The 22,236-nt window shown below is 32.4% G+C and overlaps 1 protein-coding gene across 2 annotated transcripts in view; it reads right to left on the reverse strand.

Annotated features, from left to right (window-relative positions):
• Window positions 1–21,961, reverse strand: part of LOC113510948 (uncharacterized) — an 88,488-nt gene extending 66,527 nt beyond the window's left edge. The window contains exon 1 of one of the 2 annotated variants that reach the window (XM_052901522.1): window positions 21,474–21,961. The gene's annotated coding sequence lies outside the window, so the exon portion shown is untranslated. The remainder of the gene's footprint in view (window positions 1–21,473) is intronic. The other variant, XM_052901523.1, reaches the window with a different exon arrangement.
• Between the last annotated feature and the right edge of the window lie 275 nt (window positions 21,962–22,236).

Here is a 22,236-nt window from a genome sequence, read left to right on the forward strand (position 1 = left end):
TACCCAATAGTGTTGCAGAGCTGGGTCCGTGACTTTGTGAATTTGAATTATTGAGTCAGTGTAGTCCTTATAATATATTTTGTTACCAATAATTTATATTTATATATATAATATTTATCTTATTATAATTTATTTTATTTTAGTATGAATACGTCCTTAAACTTTAGTGATAGTTTTTTCAGCAGTTCTTCCGATGAATTTCATAGTGCAGTGAGTGATGATGATGCTGATCCTGATATGTTACTTAAAGATAAACTACAGTCTGCCTTTGCCTCCCATAAAAAGTTCTTAAAGATTGCTCACATTAATGCGCAGAGTGTATTAGCTCATTATTCAGATTTATATTCCACTTTTTCAGACCAGCAGGTTGACGCAATTCTTGTATCGGAATCTTGGCTTAAACCGTCTTTTTCATCAACTTTGTGTTCTCTGCCAGGTTATCATCTTTTACGCAATGATCGTGTTGGCGCTGGTGGGGGTGGTGTTGCGATATTTTTGCGTGCTAATATCCCTTACAGAATAATTAGTCAATCTGACTCAGTATATAGTGCTTCAGCGGAGTATCTTTTTCTGGAATTGTGTATCCATCATTCGAAAATCTTACTTGGCGTATATTATAGTCCATCTCTTCGTGTGGACTACTTCCAGTCTTTTGAGGCTCTTCTGGAATCACTTTGTCCCATATACAATGAAACTATTATTCTTGGTGATTTTAACACCTGCTTACTCAAAAATGACTCACGTTCTTTAAGATTGTGCTCTATTGCTTCCTCTCTTAATCTTCATCTCCTTCCACTTCAACCTACACACTCGCCTCCAAACAGTGCGCCTACACTTCTCGACCTCATGATTGTATCAGATCCTGATAAGGTTACTACATTCGGTCAGTTTTGTGCACCTTTCTCCTATCATGATCTAATCTATCTGTTCTACAAAATTCGTATGCCTAAGCCGAGAGTAAAATTTCTTGAGCTTCGAAATTTTAGGGAAATTGATTCGGAGAAATTACGGAGTGATTTTGGCAGGATTGATTGGTTCATACTTTATGATTTAAATACTATTGATGAAAAAGTCACATATCTTAATCAAACGTTAAATAATCTGTTCGATAAACATGCTCCTATCCGAAAAGTTAGAGTGAAGCATCTACCGGCCCCGTGGTTGTCACAAAACATACGCAATATAATGGCAAAACGTGATCAGGCTAAACGTAGGTATAAAAAGAATCACTCCATCGAAAATTTAAATAAATATAAGAGGTTGCGAAACCGAAGTAATCGAATGTGCAGAGATGCTAAGAGACGCTACTTTCATGAATCAGCTGAAAGTCTTAAGCCAGCTCAACTCTGGAAACTCCTAAGAACACAAGGGATTGGTAAATGTTTAAACTCGTGTCCAGTTAATTTAGATAGCAACGCATTGAATAGTCATTTTTCGACGCCTCCGGTAATTATGGAGGACCATATTAAAAAGACTACTCTTGGAGAACTCAAAAACTTGCCTAAACCCAATTGTAAACCATTTTCTTTCCTAGCTATTACTACGTGTGATATTAAAAAATCAATCTTGTCAATTACTTCCAAAGCAGTTGGTGATGACAAAATCTGTATTCAGATGCTTCGTCTTCTCTTAGATGAGCTTGCACCGATTCTTTCTCACATCTTAAATTATTCTCTGGAAACAGGTTCGTTTCCTGCTGCCTGGAAAAAAGCCTACGTTATTCCGCTTCCCAAAACCAACAATCCCACGTACCTTTCCGAGTATCGTCCTATTTCTATCTTACCTGTTCTATCTAAAGTACTTGAAAATCTAGTTTATGATCAATTGTCATCTTATCTTTTTAAAAATAAACTCCTTACTCCTTTTCAGTCTGGGTTTCGTACAGCTCACAGTACTGTCACTGCACTACTAAAAGTTACTGAGGATATTCGTCTTGCTAAGGATAGGAAACAGCTATGTATTCTCACTTTACTCGACTTTAGTAGTGCCTTTAATTCAATAGATTTTGATATCCTTCTCGGTATCCTTGACTCACTTAATATATCTCCACTGGTAATAGCATGGTTTAATTCTTATCTTGTGGGGCGTATGCAGTGTGTTCGGTCGGATGAAACCAGCTCCGACTGGTGTGGTCTTGTTGCCGGCGTTCCACAGGGTGGCGTCCTGTCACCACTTCTATTTTCTATTTTCATTAATTCCTTGGCAGGACGTTTTTCATCCTACTTCCATCTATACGCAGATGACTTGCAGCTGTACAGTTTTTTTGACATTTGTGATATCGGTACTGCTATAGACTTGATTAATCATGATCTGGTAAACATTTCAAGATGGGCAAATGCATATGGTCTATTAGTGAATCCAACAAAATCACAAGTTATTATTATCGGAAGCAGATACATGACAGATTTATTAGATCGTATGACTGTTCCACCTGTGGTGTATGAGGGGACAATAATATCATATACAAATGTCGTTAAAAATCTGGGCGTACTTTTTGACAGAAATCTTTCCTGGACGTCTCACGTAAACCAGATAAGTAAAAAAGTACATGCGACTGTTCACTCACTCAGACGTCTACAAAATTTTCTACCTATTAAAACAAAGGTCAATTTAGCCCAAACATTATTATTTCCCCTTATGGATTATGCAGATGTATGTTTTCTTGACGCCATTTCAGAGTTATTTTCTAAAATTGACCGTCTACAAAATTTATGCATTCGTTTCGTTTATGGTTTGCGTAAGTTTGATCATGTCTCCAAATATCGAAAAGAATTGAAATGGTTACCTTCACGTTTTCGATTGAATGTCCATATACTGACGCTTCTTTACAATATCTTGCATAATCCCTCCATTCCTTGTTATCTCCGCGAGCGTTATGAATATTTATATTCTAGAGATAAACCACTTCGCCCTCAGACACGATTACTTCTAAGAACTCCACCACATCATACTCAGGCTTTTGGGAATTCCTTTACAGTTATATCCATTCGACTATGGAATAGTCTGCCATCCGAAATAAGGGAATCGGCAAGTATAGGCATGTTTAAGCGTCGTCTAAGAGAGCATTACTTATCACTATGCTGACGTATTATGTATATGTGTATGTATATTTATATATGTTTATATGTGTATATATATGTATGTGTATATGTATGTTTGTGTAAATATATGTGTATGTTTACAGGGTATTTTATGTAATTTATAATGTGTAGTTTGTATTATTCTTTGTGTATACATAACTTATGCGTTTATGCAATATATGCAGATCGTATGACTGCCTATTTTTATTTATAAAATAACACATTAACATGGAAAGGTTTTGCTGGAAGAAATCTCTTATTAGAGATAAGCTCGCCTTTGTACATTATGTTTATAATGAATTGTAATTACCAGTATGTTTTGTGTACAATAAAGAATAAAAGAATAAAATAATTTATTCAGCTACAAAACAACAACATTAATAACAAGTTTACACATTAAAATAATAATTATTTGGTAGCAGCTGAAACTCAGCATAAGCGCAACACCACGCTACAGCTTCAGTGGGGCCACTACTCGATAGGTAGCACTCGGGAAACAGGATTAAATTTAATACCTCAATTCGTGAAGAAGGTTATAAGCTATTCAAATTACGATATAAATACAGACGAAGCCGCGGAATACAGCTATAAATAAATTATCATATGTCAAATTATGAATGTTCGTTTTCCTTAAAACTCATTCATAATACCAGAACATACGATGGCATATCCATTCTCTCTTAATAGCACTGATAAATAACTATATTAATAAATTCATGTGTTTTAATTAATATATCAAGTTTAAATATTTACAAAAAAAATACTTTACCTTTACTTATATACTGAAATAAATCAGTTTCTGGTACAAGCGTACCGTGGAATACCAATAAATATCGGTTAAAAGTCAATAAAAGTTCAACTGGAGCGTACGAAAACGGACAATTATTCATTGGTACTGCTCAATCGGTTAACTCATCTCGCTACCAAGAAAGGACTTCATAACTCAAGAAGGTTCGACTTCCGTTTCGCTTGATTAATCGCCTTCTCACACATAATCCTGTTGTAAAATGAGATTGCAGATAAATTAAACGGTTTTTAAATAACATATGTACTTTTTGAACAAACGCTTGCTGTTGTTTGTGTTAAATACATAAAATTTGATTATAAAATATTCTTTTTTTATTTTTTTAGTACATTATTGGCTTGAATGCCTAGTAATTAGTAGAATTAATCGTCCATGTAAAAGTGTTTTGGCAAATAAATATTTTATTTTATACCTAATATAAACAATAAAGGAGAAAGGAACTAAGGGAGTAAGGGGTCTGATTTCTCTATTACTAGCAATACAACCTTTCAGGTCGAACTTCACGCGATTCTCCCTGGAAATAATCATGATTAATTCTTATTGAATTCGTCACGTTTGGTCAACTGACCTGCTTTCATCCTCACCTGTCATCACTCACTGGTGCCCTGCCAGCGTATACTGATAGCGCAGGCGGGATGACCATTCCATTCTCCCTCATTAAATAAAAAAACTAACGAAAGGCTTCAATGATAATTTATGTGAGTAATAAAATTATTTAAATGTGTCACAATTTGATTAATTATTAAATTTTTGTTTAAAAATAATTTAATGTGAATTAATTTAAATAGTTTTAAATTACTTCGTTTCTACCATGAAGCAGTACTGTTTGCATGGCTGTGTTTTAGTTTGAAGGGTGAGATATGGCAGTGAATTTACAGGGTACAGAGGAATAACACCTGAGTCCTCAGGAATGGCAACGCATAGGGAGTATCATGGGCGAAACAGTATACTCTGTTATGTCCATGCTACTGTTCATATCTATAGGCGACGGTTACCACTTTCCATCTGGTGGGCTGTCAACTTGTTTGCCATTCTAAGTTGTATAAAAAAAACAGGAGTAAGACAACGGTTACCAATTTTCATTTGCTTACATGCATTACATAAATTACATCAAAATACTGATAAAAGAATCAATAATAATCAGAAAGGCTTTAAAATATTTTGCAAAGATTTCGCATCTCAATTTATAATAATTTGTACATTTCATCATGACTTTGAACTTCAACCGATCGGTAGGTGAATACCTATATTGGGTAAAACGATTCGATCACCTCGAGATGTCAAAATCAAAAGGTGTAATGATCAAAATGCGACATGATGATTTTAATGATATCTATAATATGACAGCCGTCACATTACATTCCTTGTCAACTTTCCATAATTGACTGACATGTGTAAAATTGGTTTCGACAATTTGGGAAATTACATTATGGATATTATATTATTTTTTTCCTTCAAAGTTTTTTTTTTATTTTGTATGGATTATGATTAAAAATAGGCCAACAGTGGGGTCGATTCTAAAGCGCCATTTCTCTAATTCAATGTCTAAAATTAATATTCAAGTTTTATATAACAGCGAAATCTTTAATTTCTCCAATTTCTAGTGGATTAAAGCAAAATTATTATAATTTTAGTTTAAGATAGACCATAAACAGTAATTACACGAAATTATCAAATTAAATTAAAGCATAAAAAATGAAAATAAATTACAACATAAAAAGTTCAAAAATTAATTTCATATTTTTACCGACGATTTATTTCAAGCTGGCCCGAAGTGACAACCGCGCGTTTGATAATATTTTGCGTAAAAAAAAAAACATGCTAAGGATTCTATAGTCTCTATTCTTCTCAATCTATGGTAATTTATTACTGTGATACATAAAAGGTATTCCCATTGCAGCATATTATTATCATCTCATCATCTCAGTCATTTTCTCTCCACTGCTGGACCTATGTCCAGTATTCAACCGAAATCGACGAGTCGATTGTTGATTCTACCAATAAAATTTTGTCGACAAGCTGTCACTAGTTTCACAAATTCAACCCTTCTGTAAGTGTTGATTTATGATCAACGTAACGTTTACTCAGACATTTGAATTTATACATGTTTATACGCAAATTAAATCAAACATTATGTTTTATGACCGATTTCGCTGCCTCCGCATAGGAAGCAGCGAAATCGGTCTGTTTGAACGCTCCGTTTGGTTTTCCATTGTTTCTGCCTACCTCAATGAGGAACAGGTAATATAATACGTATTCTATTTTTTAAAGATGGCGACAGACCTATAGGTATTGAATAGAAAGCAAAAAATTACTTTTCTTGTAGTTAATAGGTTTGTTACTAAAGTCATCATCCATCATCATATCAGCTGTTAACTATCCACTGCCAAGCCAAACCAAAGGCCTATGCCTCCCCCATAGACTGCCATAAGCAACAGTCCTGAGCCATCTGCATTCACTGACTCCCTGCAATTAGAATTGCAATCCTACATATGAGAAAACATTATTACGATTGAAAACTATCCTTTTTTTTTCGTTGCGCCCAATAATAAATTTAATTTACGAGTATTTACAAATACGCATATGTACAGGAACTTAACTATGTATATGATAACGTACTTATTATATGCAACCTTGGTCTGAACGATTGATATAATTGTTAGAGAAATGTTAAGGTTATTGTTTACAATCTGATAGTAGGTAGATATTTGGGTGTAAACAACAATGTCAAGATAATAATGTTAGTCATACCTAATCTTGATTACTGGGGGGAAAGGGATTATTAGTCATGGGGACTAACAGGCCCATTGCTAGCAATATACACTATCAGGTCGACCTCCACGTGGTTCCCCCCGGAAACCACGTGGAGGATACCCATAAAAAAGAGCTTGATTACTTCTACTGTTTAGTATAAAAATATTTTTCGTATATGTATTTTTTTTTTCTTTTTTCACTGTGACTGTTCAAACTGCATAACTGATTAAACAGTGACTATTTACTACTGGTGGAAAACAAACATACGGCCCATCTGATGGTAAACGGTGTTACCATGGTCTATGGATGCCTGTAACACACGCGTTGCCGACCCTTAAGAAACCTCAACACTGCCATTTTGAAGAATCCCATGCTGTAGTCTCTAGGAACATCCTCGGTAGGAAGATTATTCCAAAACCTGAGTGTTCAAAGGAAATAGGTCCTCTAAAACCGTACTGTACGTGATTATTCTAGCTCTACGAATTGAAATTCAAACAAAGATTTTTAAATGACGACCACGTGCAAGCAAGCAGTGAGAAGCGACCCCCACAAGAGAATACAGAAGATGAAGCATTATCTATTATTCCACAGAGCATCTCTGTGCTTATCGAATGTATTTATTTATTTATAAATATGCAAGATTATTGCTTACGTAAACTTATAGCATGCTAGAAAGCCAAATGAGCTTTATGCATTATGCGTAATATAGTACAAACGCGTGCTGAACAACGATGTGTTTTAGGCAATTAAAATATGTACATATATAACTATATACATATATTTGTAATATACTTTACATCTCCGATGTTGCCAGTCGCTATCTGCAACGTTAATTCACTAACAACTAGTCAGTAATTAACTGCAAGTTTTTTTTTATTTTTTTTTTTATACAACTTAGAATGGCAAACAAGATCATGAACAAATAAGATTACATTATTTCTTGTTATTAATCCGATGCACCTCCTGCTTTGCTAATAGATAGATAGATATATAGATAATTTATTTGCATTACTTACAGCACACAAATTACAACATACATATACAAAAAAAAGCGAAATAACATAAATGATAAAAAAAAAAATACACAAAGCTAAATACAATTTTTGTTTGTGAGTGTGCCATAGCAATACAAATAATCTAAAACTATTTATTCCATTCTTCTTACTGTTCTATTAAATCATTAAAATTAAACTACATTACTATTACACTACTAACTACTACATACTAACTACACTAGCATTAAAATTAACTACATCATAAGCGATGTAATTTTAACGGTACGTTTACAAAAGTTACCTGAACTTTAACGTAACAAAGGCGCTGTTCTTCAATATCCGTATGTTATAATTACAGATTAAAGAGTCTTTTAAATACTTTTTAACCGACTTGAAAAAGAAGAAGGTTCAGATTGGTAATATAGATTTTTTTCAAATCGGTTCAGTAGTTTAGTTTTCAAGCCAAAATAAATTATTTTGTCGCAATATAAGTCGGTTTTTATTTTGTGGGGCACACTCTTTAATTATTTTTAGAATCCACATGACAGCCTTTTTGACTGTGTTACCAGTACCCTTTTTTATTATCAATTTTTTAAACCTAATCTTACATTCAAATCATAGTTTATCTTTTTTAGAAATCTCATCTGACAACTAAGGACATATGAGGAGAGATTGGAATATATTTTTCCATATGTCAAGGACATATTGAATTGAATCCTTTTTTTTTTTTAAGAAAAGTAATATTTATTTATAAAAAGGTATGAAAGGATACAATTTTTATTTTTAAACATTATTTTTAAGATATTAGTTTTAATATAAGGGTATACAGTATAAAATGATGGAATTCATATCCCTCGCATATTCGCATATGCAGTTAGTCCACCCGTAGTAAATTAACTACATAGTTTTTACAAAATTAAAATTAAAATTTAATCACTACTCCATTCAAACATAGCACAAAGTCTCCTTCTAATGGTCATCTCATAGAATTCTCGTATTTGCTTTATCTGTTATGTAATTTGCAAGAAATCCAATTTACAACCAAATCACGGTGGGCGGTGGCTCCGGGTACTTGATAAATCTTGAGAAGTGTCTTTAACCGGTTGTTAACCGATCGCTTATCTATTTGTAATTTCAAACTCCATTCGTCTCACCTTTTGTCTACGAATTATTATTAATCTTGAATAAAAAAATATTAAACCTAATTGCGTATATGTTAGAGTTGTAATTCTGTTAACATTCTTTTATAACGAGAGTTGCAATGAAACATTATGATCTACTTGATGATAAGCTGTCATTGAAACCATATGCTCATAGAACACCAGAGACATCACTAGTATGCTGATGCATGTGGCGTAATGATTCTGAGTCAAAGCCAGTCCTACATTATACTCTTATTTCACCGTCAAACCTTAACAGCATTTACTCAGTACCGAATTTATATTTTTCGAATTTCATAAGCCACTTGGTCATGTCGCAACTGTTTAGAAACCATAGACTACAACTAACTGGAACAGACGGCCCGGGTGCATTGTATTATATTTCCAAAAGTCTTACCTGCAGAAGAACGACAAGACCTTGGACTATCAAACTATATGACGATAGATGCGGACTACGTATTATATTTGTTTTAAAGATAATAATAGATCACGAGCCAAATATGTATTGGTTACTTCGGATGAAGAAACAAAACTGTCGCTTTTTTTACTTTACTTGGCCATAATGGATTCCTTCATAATTGTTTTATACATTTAATTTTTCAGGTTTAGATGCAATAAAATAAACGATATCTAAATTATTTGTATTATTTATAAACCAAAAATAACCACATATTAATAAATGTATGAACATCGCATATTACGCAAAAAGCTATCTTGTCAGACGAGCTATTTCACATTCCTACATATACAATAACAAAAAAACTTGCTCTATTTTATTCCCAATCTTTAGTTGACCTTTCGAAATATTGACAAAAAAAAAGAGAATAAAAAATTATACAAATTTGTACATTAAATGTTTGCCAATTTTTTGCCCTGATGAAAAGCGGTAACTGTCGCCTATAGACATGAGCAATACCATGGACATAACAGAGTATACTGTTTCGCCCATGATACCCCTCATGCGTTACATTCCTGAGAACTCACGTATTATTCCTCTAGTTCTAGTACCCTGTAAATTCACTGCCATATCCCATCCTTTAAACCGAGATACAGCCATGCAACTGCTTGACGGTAGAAACACGAATGGGACAGAGGTACCCAAGCAAACAACTTTTGTACAAAGGAATTTACAGACAAGGCACACGTCGCTTTACTTCGGAATAAAAGCCGTTTGGCATCTTGTACGAAAATGATCAAAGTACCCGATCGATATTCATACATTTATGAAAACTGGTGATATTATCAAAAATTCAACACTCGCTACACCGGTGTACTGATCAATCTTAGCTATTTACGAAACGTATTATTGGTATGTTGTTGACAGACCGACGAACAAACTGCGACGGGATTATAGATAAATATTAAGACATTTAACATAATAAGATAATAAGACGCTTCCGCCTATTTCACTCATTAATTAATTTGCCATCTAAATATCTTTACATTTTTTTACATTGTACTTAATTTATAATCTAGGATTCATATGTGTTTAAAATTTTTGTTATGGTATAAATTTTATTAGATACTTAAAAAGTTTTACTCAATGACTGATCCTCTTTGAGAAGAAAAGGGTTGTTAGTAAAGAAAGCTGCCTTATTGCTAGCAATAAACGCTATCAGATCGTAATCGTTGGTAATCGCGTGCCCAAGAAAGCACAGCTTATAAATAATATTTTACATGTACATGGATACATAAAACAACTCTTACGTATTCCAACAGCTCTCTCATCGATCACTACATTGTTTGGTCAGTTCATTATTTCTGTTTGCCTGTGAGTAATAGCTACTTATTGTCACCATTCGTTAGCGCATTCCTTGTGTTATGTGTATTTACCTGTAACATTACGATTTACGATAACTGTATATCTATTTAATGTAATAAATGCAAAAGGTTTTATCTCTTTGTTAAGTTTTTAAAGAATATTTTTGTTGTTAAACTATATATTTATTGTCTACAATTCTATATCTATGTTTTAAGTATATTACTGTCATAGACCTAGTATAATATACTCAATCTAAGTTTACTTAAGGATAGGTTTTCTTTTTTTTTCATCCTTGTATATTCGTGTATGGTTCGTTGTATTCATCTAACTACATAAACTTCTGCTATTGTATTAAATATGTTTCAGTACTCGTTGTCTATTTTTATTTTTATATAACATGTTTTACAAATAAATAATCTTGAATATTAAACCAAAAAATATACTGTAATTTTTAAAGACTGTTTGTGCCAAAATAAATTAAAAAAAAAAGTTTTCACAAGAAAATTATCAGATACGAAATATCCTTCGGTATCTTATTATAACATTTAATGCCCATTCCCATAAAAGACCTATTAAATTTTTCTAAACGGTACCTCGGAACAGCAAATTTGAATTTATATCTAGTGTTAAGATTATTAATATCGCTCTTTTATAGAAACATAATCAGCGAAGATATTACGCGGACAAAATTGCAAATAAAAGCTAGTTTTATATAAAAATGTCTATAAACTGATTATTTTATACAGTTGAAACAAAAATTACGCCCAGTCCATAATATCTGTACCCAATTTGTTCATGTGCAATTAATTTAAATTTAAATGATTACATTAATTAGCCGACACGTTTTATAAATTAACGTGTGAAGTGAATAATGCAGATACAGATTATTGTCAGCAACTGTCGGTATTTCTGATGTCGCTCCGTACAAACGGTAGTGGCACTGCATTCAAGAATATAGACATTCGAACATTTTTTTTTCTCTACTAACTTTTTACGTGCTACTTCGCGACTATGCATAGATTTTATAAGTAGTATTTTATTTTTAAATATCAATTTAATTCATTAGAAAAGGTTTGCTGGAAGAAATCTCTTATTAGAGATGAGCTCGTCTTTGTACATTACGTTTTTAAATTAATTGCTTCTATCATTATGTTTGTGTACATACATACATACATATCTGTCACGCCTGTCTCCCATTAGGGTAGGCAGAAACAATGGAACGCCAGATGCTTCGATTCAAACAAACCTCTTTCGCTTCTTCTTCTTCTTCTTTGTGTACAATAAAGAATAAAATAAAAATAATTTTTAGAAACTTTCTATTGTAATCTTTTGGAGGAAACAATAAACAGTATCCTTCTATCTATCTATCTACTACTTTTATTAGCTTAATTATCAATTCTAAACTCAATCCTCGAATTACGAAGTCAAGTTGGACTTACTTCGCGGATTATTTTATTTGTTTATTTTTTTATTCAGCGCAAGCTAATGCTGTTGGCCTTTTCAATTAAACCTTGACAATGAAATAACATGAATTTTAAGGCGTTACTCTAGTGTATGTACAGGTGAAATCAAAATGGTTATCGTTCTTTGAAGGGAGTATTCTTCAAGTACATTTAAAAAAAATACAAAAAATTTAAAAAATACCAATGCTACTAACTTTACAGCTGGACGTGTTATGTTTTTTTTTTATTTGATAATAATGAAATGGTAACACCGCTTACGCTATCGATATACGCTGGCGGGCACCAGCGAGGGATGATTGGTGAGGATGAAAGAGCATGCCGCGACAACATGGCTTCCTAGTGCTTACATTATATTAATACACTTTATTTTTATAATAATATCATTATGTTGTTTATTGCCTTAACGTTTACTACGTCAAGTTCATTAAAGTGATTTTTATTATTAGTAGTAATCGTCTCTTGATAATACACCAGTTTTATTGACCCATTTTGTATAAAAATAGCAATGTAGGTACTTTAATGTAGTATTTTTTAATTAACGTACACACATCGTTATTTTTAAACGAGCTTTTCAATTTAACTGTATTACATCTTCGCCAAGTCTCTGTTACTTTGTTAATACTATACTATGTAGTTGATGTGTAAAATATAAATGTATCCTATATATTTAAGAATGGCTGGAAAGTTGGAATTGAAAACTGGTTTAATAAATAAAGTATTAATAAAACTTAAAGTACATTTACTAAATCGTAATTGTATGGATTAAATATAGGTAAGACCAATGGAGTTATTAATAATAACTCTAAATATAAAAACAATGGGGGGCACAGGGATTGTTAATAATGAGATCCAACAGACCTATTACTAGCAATATACCCTAACAGGTCGACCTCTACGCGGTTCCCCCTGAAAACCATCGTGATTAATTTTTGATGAATTGAAAACAATAGGCTAACTGACCTGCTTCATCTTCACCTATCATCCCTCACTGGTGCCACCGCCAGCGTATCCCGATATCCATTTTCATCCATTAAAAAAAATATAAAAACAAATAAAATAGTATATAATACCATTCTTCCTCTCACTTCAAATACACACATGTATACTGTTCACCTTTTCTCACACCAAACACTGAACGTTACAAATTTGAAAATGTTATTAACTGTAATCTTCTAGTTAAACTTTATTTTTTATTTCTTCACCTGTTGATTGTATTTATATTATAAGTCAATATTGTTAATTCTGCATGTAAAAATATATAGTACCATTTGTTGTATAGTAGAAGGAACTGGCTTACTAATCACAGGTTACCATAATTTGTAAGCCGAGGCAAAAAAATATGTAACAGTGTAACCCTGTATTTGTTAATAAAAGTTTTTACTTACTTACTTATCCATTTGCCAATCTTTTATTACAAAAGTGTAAATCAAAATTGTATTAACATTATTTAAAAACAGAATTCTCTTATAAGGTCATAATTATTGATTTTTGACAGAGATTTCAGCTAATAATATAAAAAAAAAAGCGAATGGACCAAAGTTAAAAGATATGATGTATTGAACGATTGAACTCACACAGCCGTTAATAAAATTAAAATCTTATGATAAAAATAAAAACTAATTTAGCAATGTGAAAAATATAGCATAACATATTTTTTTTTTAAATTGGTTATTATCTCTTAACTACGTCATTTACAAACCGATTTAAAAAAATATTTTTATCTAATCAAATTGATCGTATATTTTTTTTTTTTTGTTTTTTAATCCAAATAATTGATTTCGACACGATTGATCTCGATACTTTTTTGTAGAATAAAATCATTAATTATCTTAAATCGGATATTTTATCACGACAGACGCAATAAAAATAAAATACGGAAAAAAAATAGGGAATAAAATCAAAATAGGTTATATAAAATATATACACACATTTTTTCCCAACATCAACAATGCAACATGTGGAACAAACTGTAATAAAAAACAATTTAAACAAAATGGATTAATAAAAATGGAGCTCGTATCGAACGGTTATTACCACGAATGGAATTCTTTTTGTCGCGATATTGCTTCAAAATAGGAGTGAAGATATTCCGTACGCCACAAAAAGTCGATCAGAACTCATAATTATGGCAATAAATTACCATTTACACTATTCCAATCGATTTCTCATCCTTTATTGGGCCGTGTTATTCGATGATGAACATTTAATCAGAATATTAATTGCATGGTATTTCTTCCTGGCTTGTAACTCCGTTTGTATTGTTTATTAAACAATATTTATTTATGACAGTCCCTTTCAGAATACACTGAGTGTATTAACTAACAAAGAGTTATGTTTGTGTAATCGTATCGTATTGCTACTGTCTCCGCTGTCACCAAATAGATTTATATGTTGCAGTCCAAACTCTTAATCAGTCAAAAGTAGTTTTGACTGCATAGATTAGTCAAAAGTGATTTTGACTGAAAATTATTAATTATTTTTACCGCAAATTTGCGGTTTATTTTTTTTGATGGGTGAAAATGGTATGGTAACGGGATACGCTGGCGGAGCACCAGTGAAGGGTGATAGATGAGAATGAAAACAGGCCAGTTAGCCCATCATGATGAATTCATCAGGAATTAACCATGATAGTTTCCAGGGAGAACCGCGAGAAGGTCGACCTGGTTGGGTATATTGCTAGCAATGGGATTCTCAGTCTCCATTACTAACGATCCCTTTCCCCCCGCAAATTTGCGGTTAGGTTAGGTTAGGTACTTTTAACTGTTACTTTAGTCAAAAGTATTATCGACTAAAGCATACGATCAAAAGTACGTCTATAGTACTTTTGACTGGTTAAGAGTTTTGTGTGCAAAATATACAGAGTGTAAAAACAAACTGTTTTCATTCTATATTCATACAAAAACTATGGTTTGGGCTAAAAATATATGGTTTGGGCTTATAAAGAGCACATATGTACTCTAAAATGTATATAAATATCCGTTTGTATCCTAGAATGGACACTAGATAGTCACACAGCCCTCACCTTCCTCTCTACCCCTCCGTTCCTCTAAATACACCTATGGCTGAATGACAGTGGCGGTAAATCCACAAGTTTTCCACGAATGGTAGACTTATAGAACGTTGCATTCACCACAACGACAATTGTCGACAAGTGCCTCTGACTACTCTATTAGGCATTACAATCTTAAACATATATTTTATTTTTTACAACATAACCATGATACTGCTGGCCCGGCTGATATGTGGCTTTCGTTTTAAAAACAACAAAACGGTCGATAATGTTTATCTGGAAACATTCACAAGATCCACAGTGCAAATAAAGTATGTAACAAGATAAGGAACGGAGTCATTTGACACATTTACATCCTTGTTAATGTTTTAAACAAACATTGTTGTTTATCGAGTCGTATTGGATAAGGTTTATTAATGAATATTTGCGACTTACGAGTCATTCTGTTTTTACGCGACTTCCAAACGGTGATTGACAGTTCAACTGTTTTTTTTTTTTTTTTCGACTATGTGTTAGAAATGCATAACAAAATGATACAAACGGCAGAAATGAATTATGAAATATATACCTACGTATTTATAATATAATATTTTTTACTTTTGTATTCTTCAGGTTATGGGCCCATAACCTGTTTAAGTTTTGGGCTCATAACCTAATGTTTATCAACAACAATATAATAACATATTATTTCTAACTCAATCACTATGAAAAATACATGACAGGTTCTTAATATATAATTAAAAATGTGTCACAAAAATCGACTTGTTATGACAAAACCAGTTATTTTGGTCTAAAAACTAAATTACTGCACTGATTTTGATAAAATTTCTATGAATCTAATCTGTAAAAATATATATTTATTGTTGTTGTAAAATCTTTATTGTACTAATTTACATTGAACAAATTAAAAAAATTAATATACAATGGCGGACTTATACCATAGAGGGATCTCTTACAGTCAACAATATTATCCTATCAGATAAAAAAAAGAATTTTCCAATACATTTTAGAACTAACGAAGTTTTTTTTTTTTTTGATGAGTGAAAATGGTATGGTAACCCCGCCTGCGCTAACGGGATACGCTGGCGGAGTACCAGTGAAGGGTGATAGATGAGAATGAAAACAGGCCTAACTGGTATATTGCTAGCAATGGGATTCTCAGTCTCCATTACTAACAATCCCTTTCCCCCCGAACTGACGGAGTTATGAGGTAACAAATATAAAAAAAACAACCGAATTGAGAACTTCCTTGTTTTTGAAATCGATTGTAAATAAATAAATATATTTAAAAATGGAATCTCAGCTGAAGTTGGCGAAGATGTTAGACGACTAATTACCGTTTTAGTGAAAGTATTACTCTCAACAAGACATACTTATCTATACTTGTAATAAATCTGCAGAGAGGTCAATTCTGTACATGAAATATATTTCCAAAATAACTATCAGGGGGTGATTAGTGATCGATACTGATGCCAAAAATGCTATCAGTAAAATTTTTTACTGTCTGTCTGTATGTTCGTTATAGAAACAAAAACTACTCGACGGATTTTAACGAAATTTGGTACAATTATTCTTCATACACCTGGGCAGATTATAATATACTTTTCATCACGCTAAGATCAATAGGAGCAGAGCAGTGAAGAGAAATGTTGGCAAAACGGAAGAAATTACTCCATTTTTAAGCTTTCGTCACGTGTGCAGCCTTAATGGCCACTTTTTTAAATGTAAAAATGTCCACCCGTGCGACGCCGGGTCGACCCGCTAGTTGTTAATAGTTGTATATAGTTGTCGGCCTTTTACGTGTATCTATTGTTTTTTGGTACTGCCTTTCTGAAGAGCTCAAATGAATGACACTTTTGCTTTACATTCACTTTTTTTATGCAATAAGTTGCATTCTAAGGAATGGCAAACAAGCCGACGGCCCACCTGATGGAAAGTGGTAACCGTCGCCTATAAACATTAGCAGTACCGTGGACATAACAGAGTATACTGTTTCACCCATGATACTCCCCATGCGTTGCCATTCCTGAGGACTCAGATGTTATTCCTCTGTACCCTGTAAATTCACTGCCACATCCCACACTTCAAACCGTAACACAGCCATGCAAACACAACTGCTTCACGGTAAAAATACAAATGGGACAAAGGTGCGCAAGCAAACGACTTTTGTACGAAGTGTCCTTTTGATTCATTTACTTAAAAACATAAATTTGAAATTAAAAATAATAAATGATAGTAAAATTACACAATGATCTTCAGTGGCGAAAAAGTTATTTATTTATTTACACTTTATTGCACCATTTATAAAATAGTAAATACATTTTCACTTAACTAATCACTGTTCAAGTTAGTATTAACATACAAGGGATGAAGAAGGATACAATATACTTTTTATTCCGGTCAGTTAATATATCCCGGTAAAATTTAATATAGGGATATTTCCTATGTTAATTAATATACTTGTAATCTTGGATACTTCGGTCATATTGCTCGACAACAGTTCGACAATCTGGACAAACTAATGGTTGTAGGCAAGATAGAGGGGAAAAGATAACGCGGACGATCGCCTAGTCGATGGTCGAACCAAGTGACCGCCGTTACGGGACTGTCAATTGCAGCTGCCCTGCAGAGGCTGAAGACCGTGCGAATTGGAATAACATCATAAAAAAGGCAACAGACACCTTTCAAGGACACGACCTTCAGTAATGAAGTGGACGAAGAGAGAGAGAGAATTTTTTTTAATAGGTGGTAATGGTATGGTAACCCCGTCTGCGCTATCGGTATACACTGGCCGGCTACCAGTGAGAGGTGATAGCTGAGGATGAAAAGGCAGGTCAGTTGTCTCATCGTGACGTATTCAACAATAACCCAATCAAGGTGGTTTTCAGGGGGAACCGCGAGGAGGTCGACCTGATAGAGTAGAGAGAGAGGGAGAGAATTAATGTACAGCCTTATTTATAGTTGTATAGGAATGTGTTTATACTATTATAATTTAAGTGAAATATGAAACATTTTCAAAAGATCAAACAAGTAAGAACGTATTTGTCAAATTATTTACTATTCAAAAATCAAAGATCATTTGTTAAATAAATACACAATATTAAGAGATATTTAAGAGAGTAAGACTATTGTGTTTTTGCGGGTTCTTCTTAGCAGATAACAATTTTACGAACAGTGCATTCATAAAAAATAATGATGATTTAAAAGTGCTTGTAAATAAGTCTATTTGAATAAATTTGATTTTTTTAGTCAAATTTGTCTGACATGAGAAATTATTGTCTTTATTTTTGTATTTTATGCACGAATAATTATTAATTCACTCTTGCGCCACCTGCCCATTTCTATCTGTTCTCCTTTAACCAAAGGTTGTCTGTAAGTGATTGCCCTAGTGATAAGACCGCCTTTTGTACCTTTATGTGTATATTTCAATCTGTATTTATGTTACTGTATTTCACATGAATTATTCACTTGTCATTGTATATTTTTATTTATGGTGCAATAAAGAGTTAAAACTCACTGGTGATAGAAAACACCATTAACAAGCCAATTAATCCAAGGGAAGCTTCTTTTGTTTTATTGTTTCGTTCACTACATCTGCAACATTTGAGAAATACCTCATACGGTATTACAGTCGCAAAGATATTTAATTCACGACTGGTCCGCTCTAGTGCCTTTTATAAAACCATTAACCTTAGTAAGAATAAATGAGACCCCATTATTTTGTCACTTTGCTACTTATAGATCTAAATTACTTACCAAAGTTTGTGGTTTATTTTTATTTAAATCCATTATGTAAATTTTATTCGATATATTGTATAATTAAGATTGTTTTTTTTTATACAACTTAGAATGGCAATCAAACTGACGGCCCACCTCATGGAAAGTGGTAACCGTTGCCTATAGACATGAGCAGTAGCATGGATATAACAGAGTATACTATTTCACCTATGATACACCTCATACGTTGCCATTCCTGAGGACTCGGGTGTTATTCCTCCGTACCCAGTAAATTCACGCCATATCCCACCCTTCAAACCGAAACACAGCCATGCAAACACAACTGCTTCACGGTAGAAACACGAATGGGACAGAGGTACACAAGCAATCGACTTTTGTACAAAGTCTCCCTCTGGTATTGTTTTGTATTCCAGAATAAAAAAAAAACAGATTCCGATTGTGAAAAAACCAGTTATTTTTATCTCAATACTAAATTACTGAATTTGACAAAGATTTCTATGGAACGAATGTATAAGTATGTCCTTTTAGATAAAAAAACAAAGGAATTTTCAAAATCCGAGTATAACTGGCGAAGTTATGAGGAAATAAACATAAAAATAATACAACCAAATCGAGACCCTATTTCTTTTTTAAGTTGTTTGAAAATGAAGTATATTGCTTACACACGTGTGCGTTTTTTTTTTATATGTTATTTCTTAAATATACAAATAAAATTTGCCACCGTGGGCTAATATTTTCCAGCAGTGGGACCTAAATGTAATATCGTCGTGATATAAATGGTCGTTTTTTATCAAGAACTAGTTATTTTAAGCATTATTCAGCCCATTTATAAGTTTACAATTATCAGAGAAAATTGCTGTTCGAAAGCTTTAAAACTGACGTTATGTTACTGAATTCCTCAATAAATTATTATAAACCAATGAAAAGCAAATAAATATATATTTATTTTTAACATATATAAACAAATATGAGCAAAAGTATTTAAATGTAGTGATAATATTTATAGAATTCAAATTTTTTTTTTAAAGATAGAACATCGGAATAGAAAAATATCCTTTTTATAAACTGAATGGCCACGTGAAATGAAAAAAAAAACATTTGAATTAAGAACTTCCGTTTATTTAATGTAGATTGATTATTATTTTTTTTTATTTTAGAATATTTCTTGGAGAAAGCTGAGTGATTTAACACAAGGAAAAGGCTCTTGAAGTTTTTCATAGAAACGCAAGAAAACGAGTTTTACTGTGATCGAAACCGTGCACAACAAGTAACTTATAAATAATAAAATATAATTCTGCGAATCTGTTGCGTTCAATACAGACCTAAATAAAATAAAAATAAGGTTATTATTAAAAATCACACCTCAGGTTATAAAAAGTGATGCAATATTGATATTTAATTCCCCGTTAGATAATATGATAAGGTCAACATACTATATATATATATATATACTCGTACTATATACTATTTGTCAAATTGATTACCACACAAACAGGTCTAAAAATATTAATTTACAATATATTACGACTCATAACAGTTGGAATTGCCATTACAAAGCGTAAAATTATCATCTCTCGACGTTTCTTATGGTATATCACATCACATGGATGGCAGGTAGTTTTTTTTTTAATCAAAATGTCAGCTGTTTAATGTAACCGGTTTTAGTTTTTTGTCATCCCAATAAATTTCTTAATCTATTGTTGTTTATTTTTAACTATTTTATATTATTATACATATTTTATTTAGCTTTATTTTTTTTTATTTAGCTTACGTTTGGAGGGTATCTTATTAATAGAGTTGGAACTGGACAATGGGGTCGATTCTGAAGCACTAATTCTCTATATTTATCGTTTAACCTAATATTTTAAAATGATAATTTCGGGAAATTGGTGTTTTATAGACTATAACAAACAAAATTTGTGTTAATTTTTACTTAAATCTATTACAAATTTTGTTAAGTTTGATTCTAAGGTTTAAGATGTCGTCGTGATATCAAATTTAAAATATAGAGATAAATGGCGCCTCAGAATCGACTCGACAGAAACTTAGAAAAAGTAATATAAGGGGTCTTAATAAAACCATAGCTGCGAAAACAATATTTTTTTTTAATTTTGGCTGTCAGTCTGTCTGTATGTTTGTTCTAGCAGCACACAAAAACGACTGTACCAAATTAAATACAGTTCTCGCAATTGTATTTCTGAAGTGTTAACTTCAAATCTGATTTATATTTTATCCTAAAGTTTTGTCTTGATTCACCATCTACAAGTTATCTACTTTATTAGTTTTCCTACTTCTGTAATTCATGCGTACGATGAAACGGGCAATAAGCTAGTAAATAATATGTTTGTAATTTACCTTTTATTAGTTTTTAGGCCGTGATGAGCCAGCTTTTTTATTTTAATTGTTTATTTTTTTTAATTGAACAGTAATTTATTCAGTTAATTATACCAGGTTTATCGTGAAGTTGTATCATGTGTTGTTTTTTTATATCTACGTTAAAACATTTACGTTTAAACTTGTAATAGTCGGAATGTGAAACAAATGTAGCTTAATTAGATATTTGAATAAATTGATTATAAAGTTTTTTTTTTTTTTTTATTATTTTCCTTGTGTTAATTTTATTTATATTACATATTCATTTAAAAACTACAAAATGCCTATAATATAAAACATAAATAGATAATAATAATAATAATCTAATCTTACCTTTACCGTGAAATTTCGCCCGAACAAGTGTGGTCAAATCTCACAAAATTTCCAGAACGTGATAAGTACACGTGATACTGGCACAAAATATCGATTTCACGAAATGAAAAAAAAAAATAACAAATGGAAAAACTATTCTAAATTCAAACAGCACGCGAAACCGCAGAAATGTGTCAGTGGCGCGTCAGCGCGGACGGCCTAGGCACACGACGTGTTCTGAATACTAATGGCGTTGGACATCGACCGAAATTGATTATTTTCGAAAATATTTTGGGAGCTGTAGTCTCGCATCGGTGGCGAAGATTTGAATGGCGCGGCGTCGCGCGATGCCTTCGACTGGCTAACAAGACGGCAGGACATCGACTTTATAAATTGACTTTGCCCATTACGGCGTAACTGTGCCTACATAGATTTGGATGGAGCCTTTGACAGCCTATTGATTGAAGATAAGAACTCGCATCGTATTGAAAAGAGATGTGAAAACTTTTCTTTCTCATTCATAATTAATATATACATTTATTGTTCTTATTTATTTTTATTTTACATAAGATTCATTAGAGAATTTGAATAAAGTTTACATAGATTACGTCTCATCTATTCCTGTCGCTTAGTAACTTCTTTGCTACTAATTCTGATTTTAAGGATGAGATATGATACCTAATTCTAGATCATTATGCCACAATGGAGGCGAATAAGCATACAGGACGCCTGACAATAAATTATTACTTTAGCGAAGCGGCAAAAGAATCGATAGATACATCAT

The sequence above is a fragment of the Galleria mellonella genome, unplaced genomic scaffold, assembly GCF_026898425.1.
Source record: "Galleria mellonella isolate WM207_F2 unplaced genomic scaffold, CSIRO_AGI_GalMel_v1 utg78, whole genome shotgun sequence".
Taxonomy (NCBI): domain Eukaryota; kingdom Metazoa; phylum Arthropoda; class Insecta; order Lepidoptera; family Pyralidae; genus Galleria; species Galleria mellonella.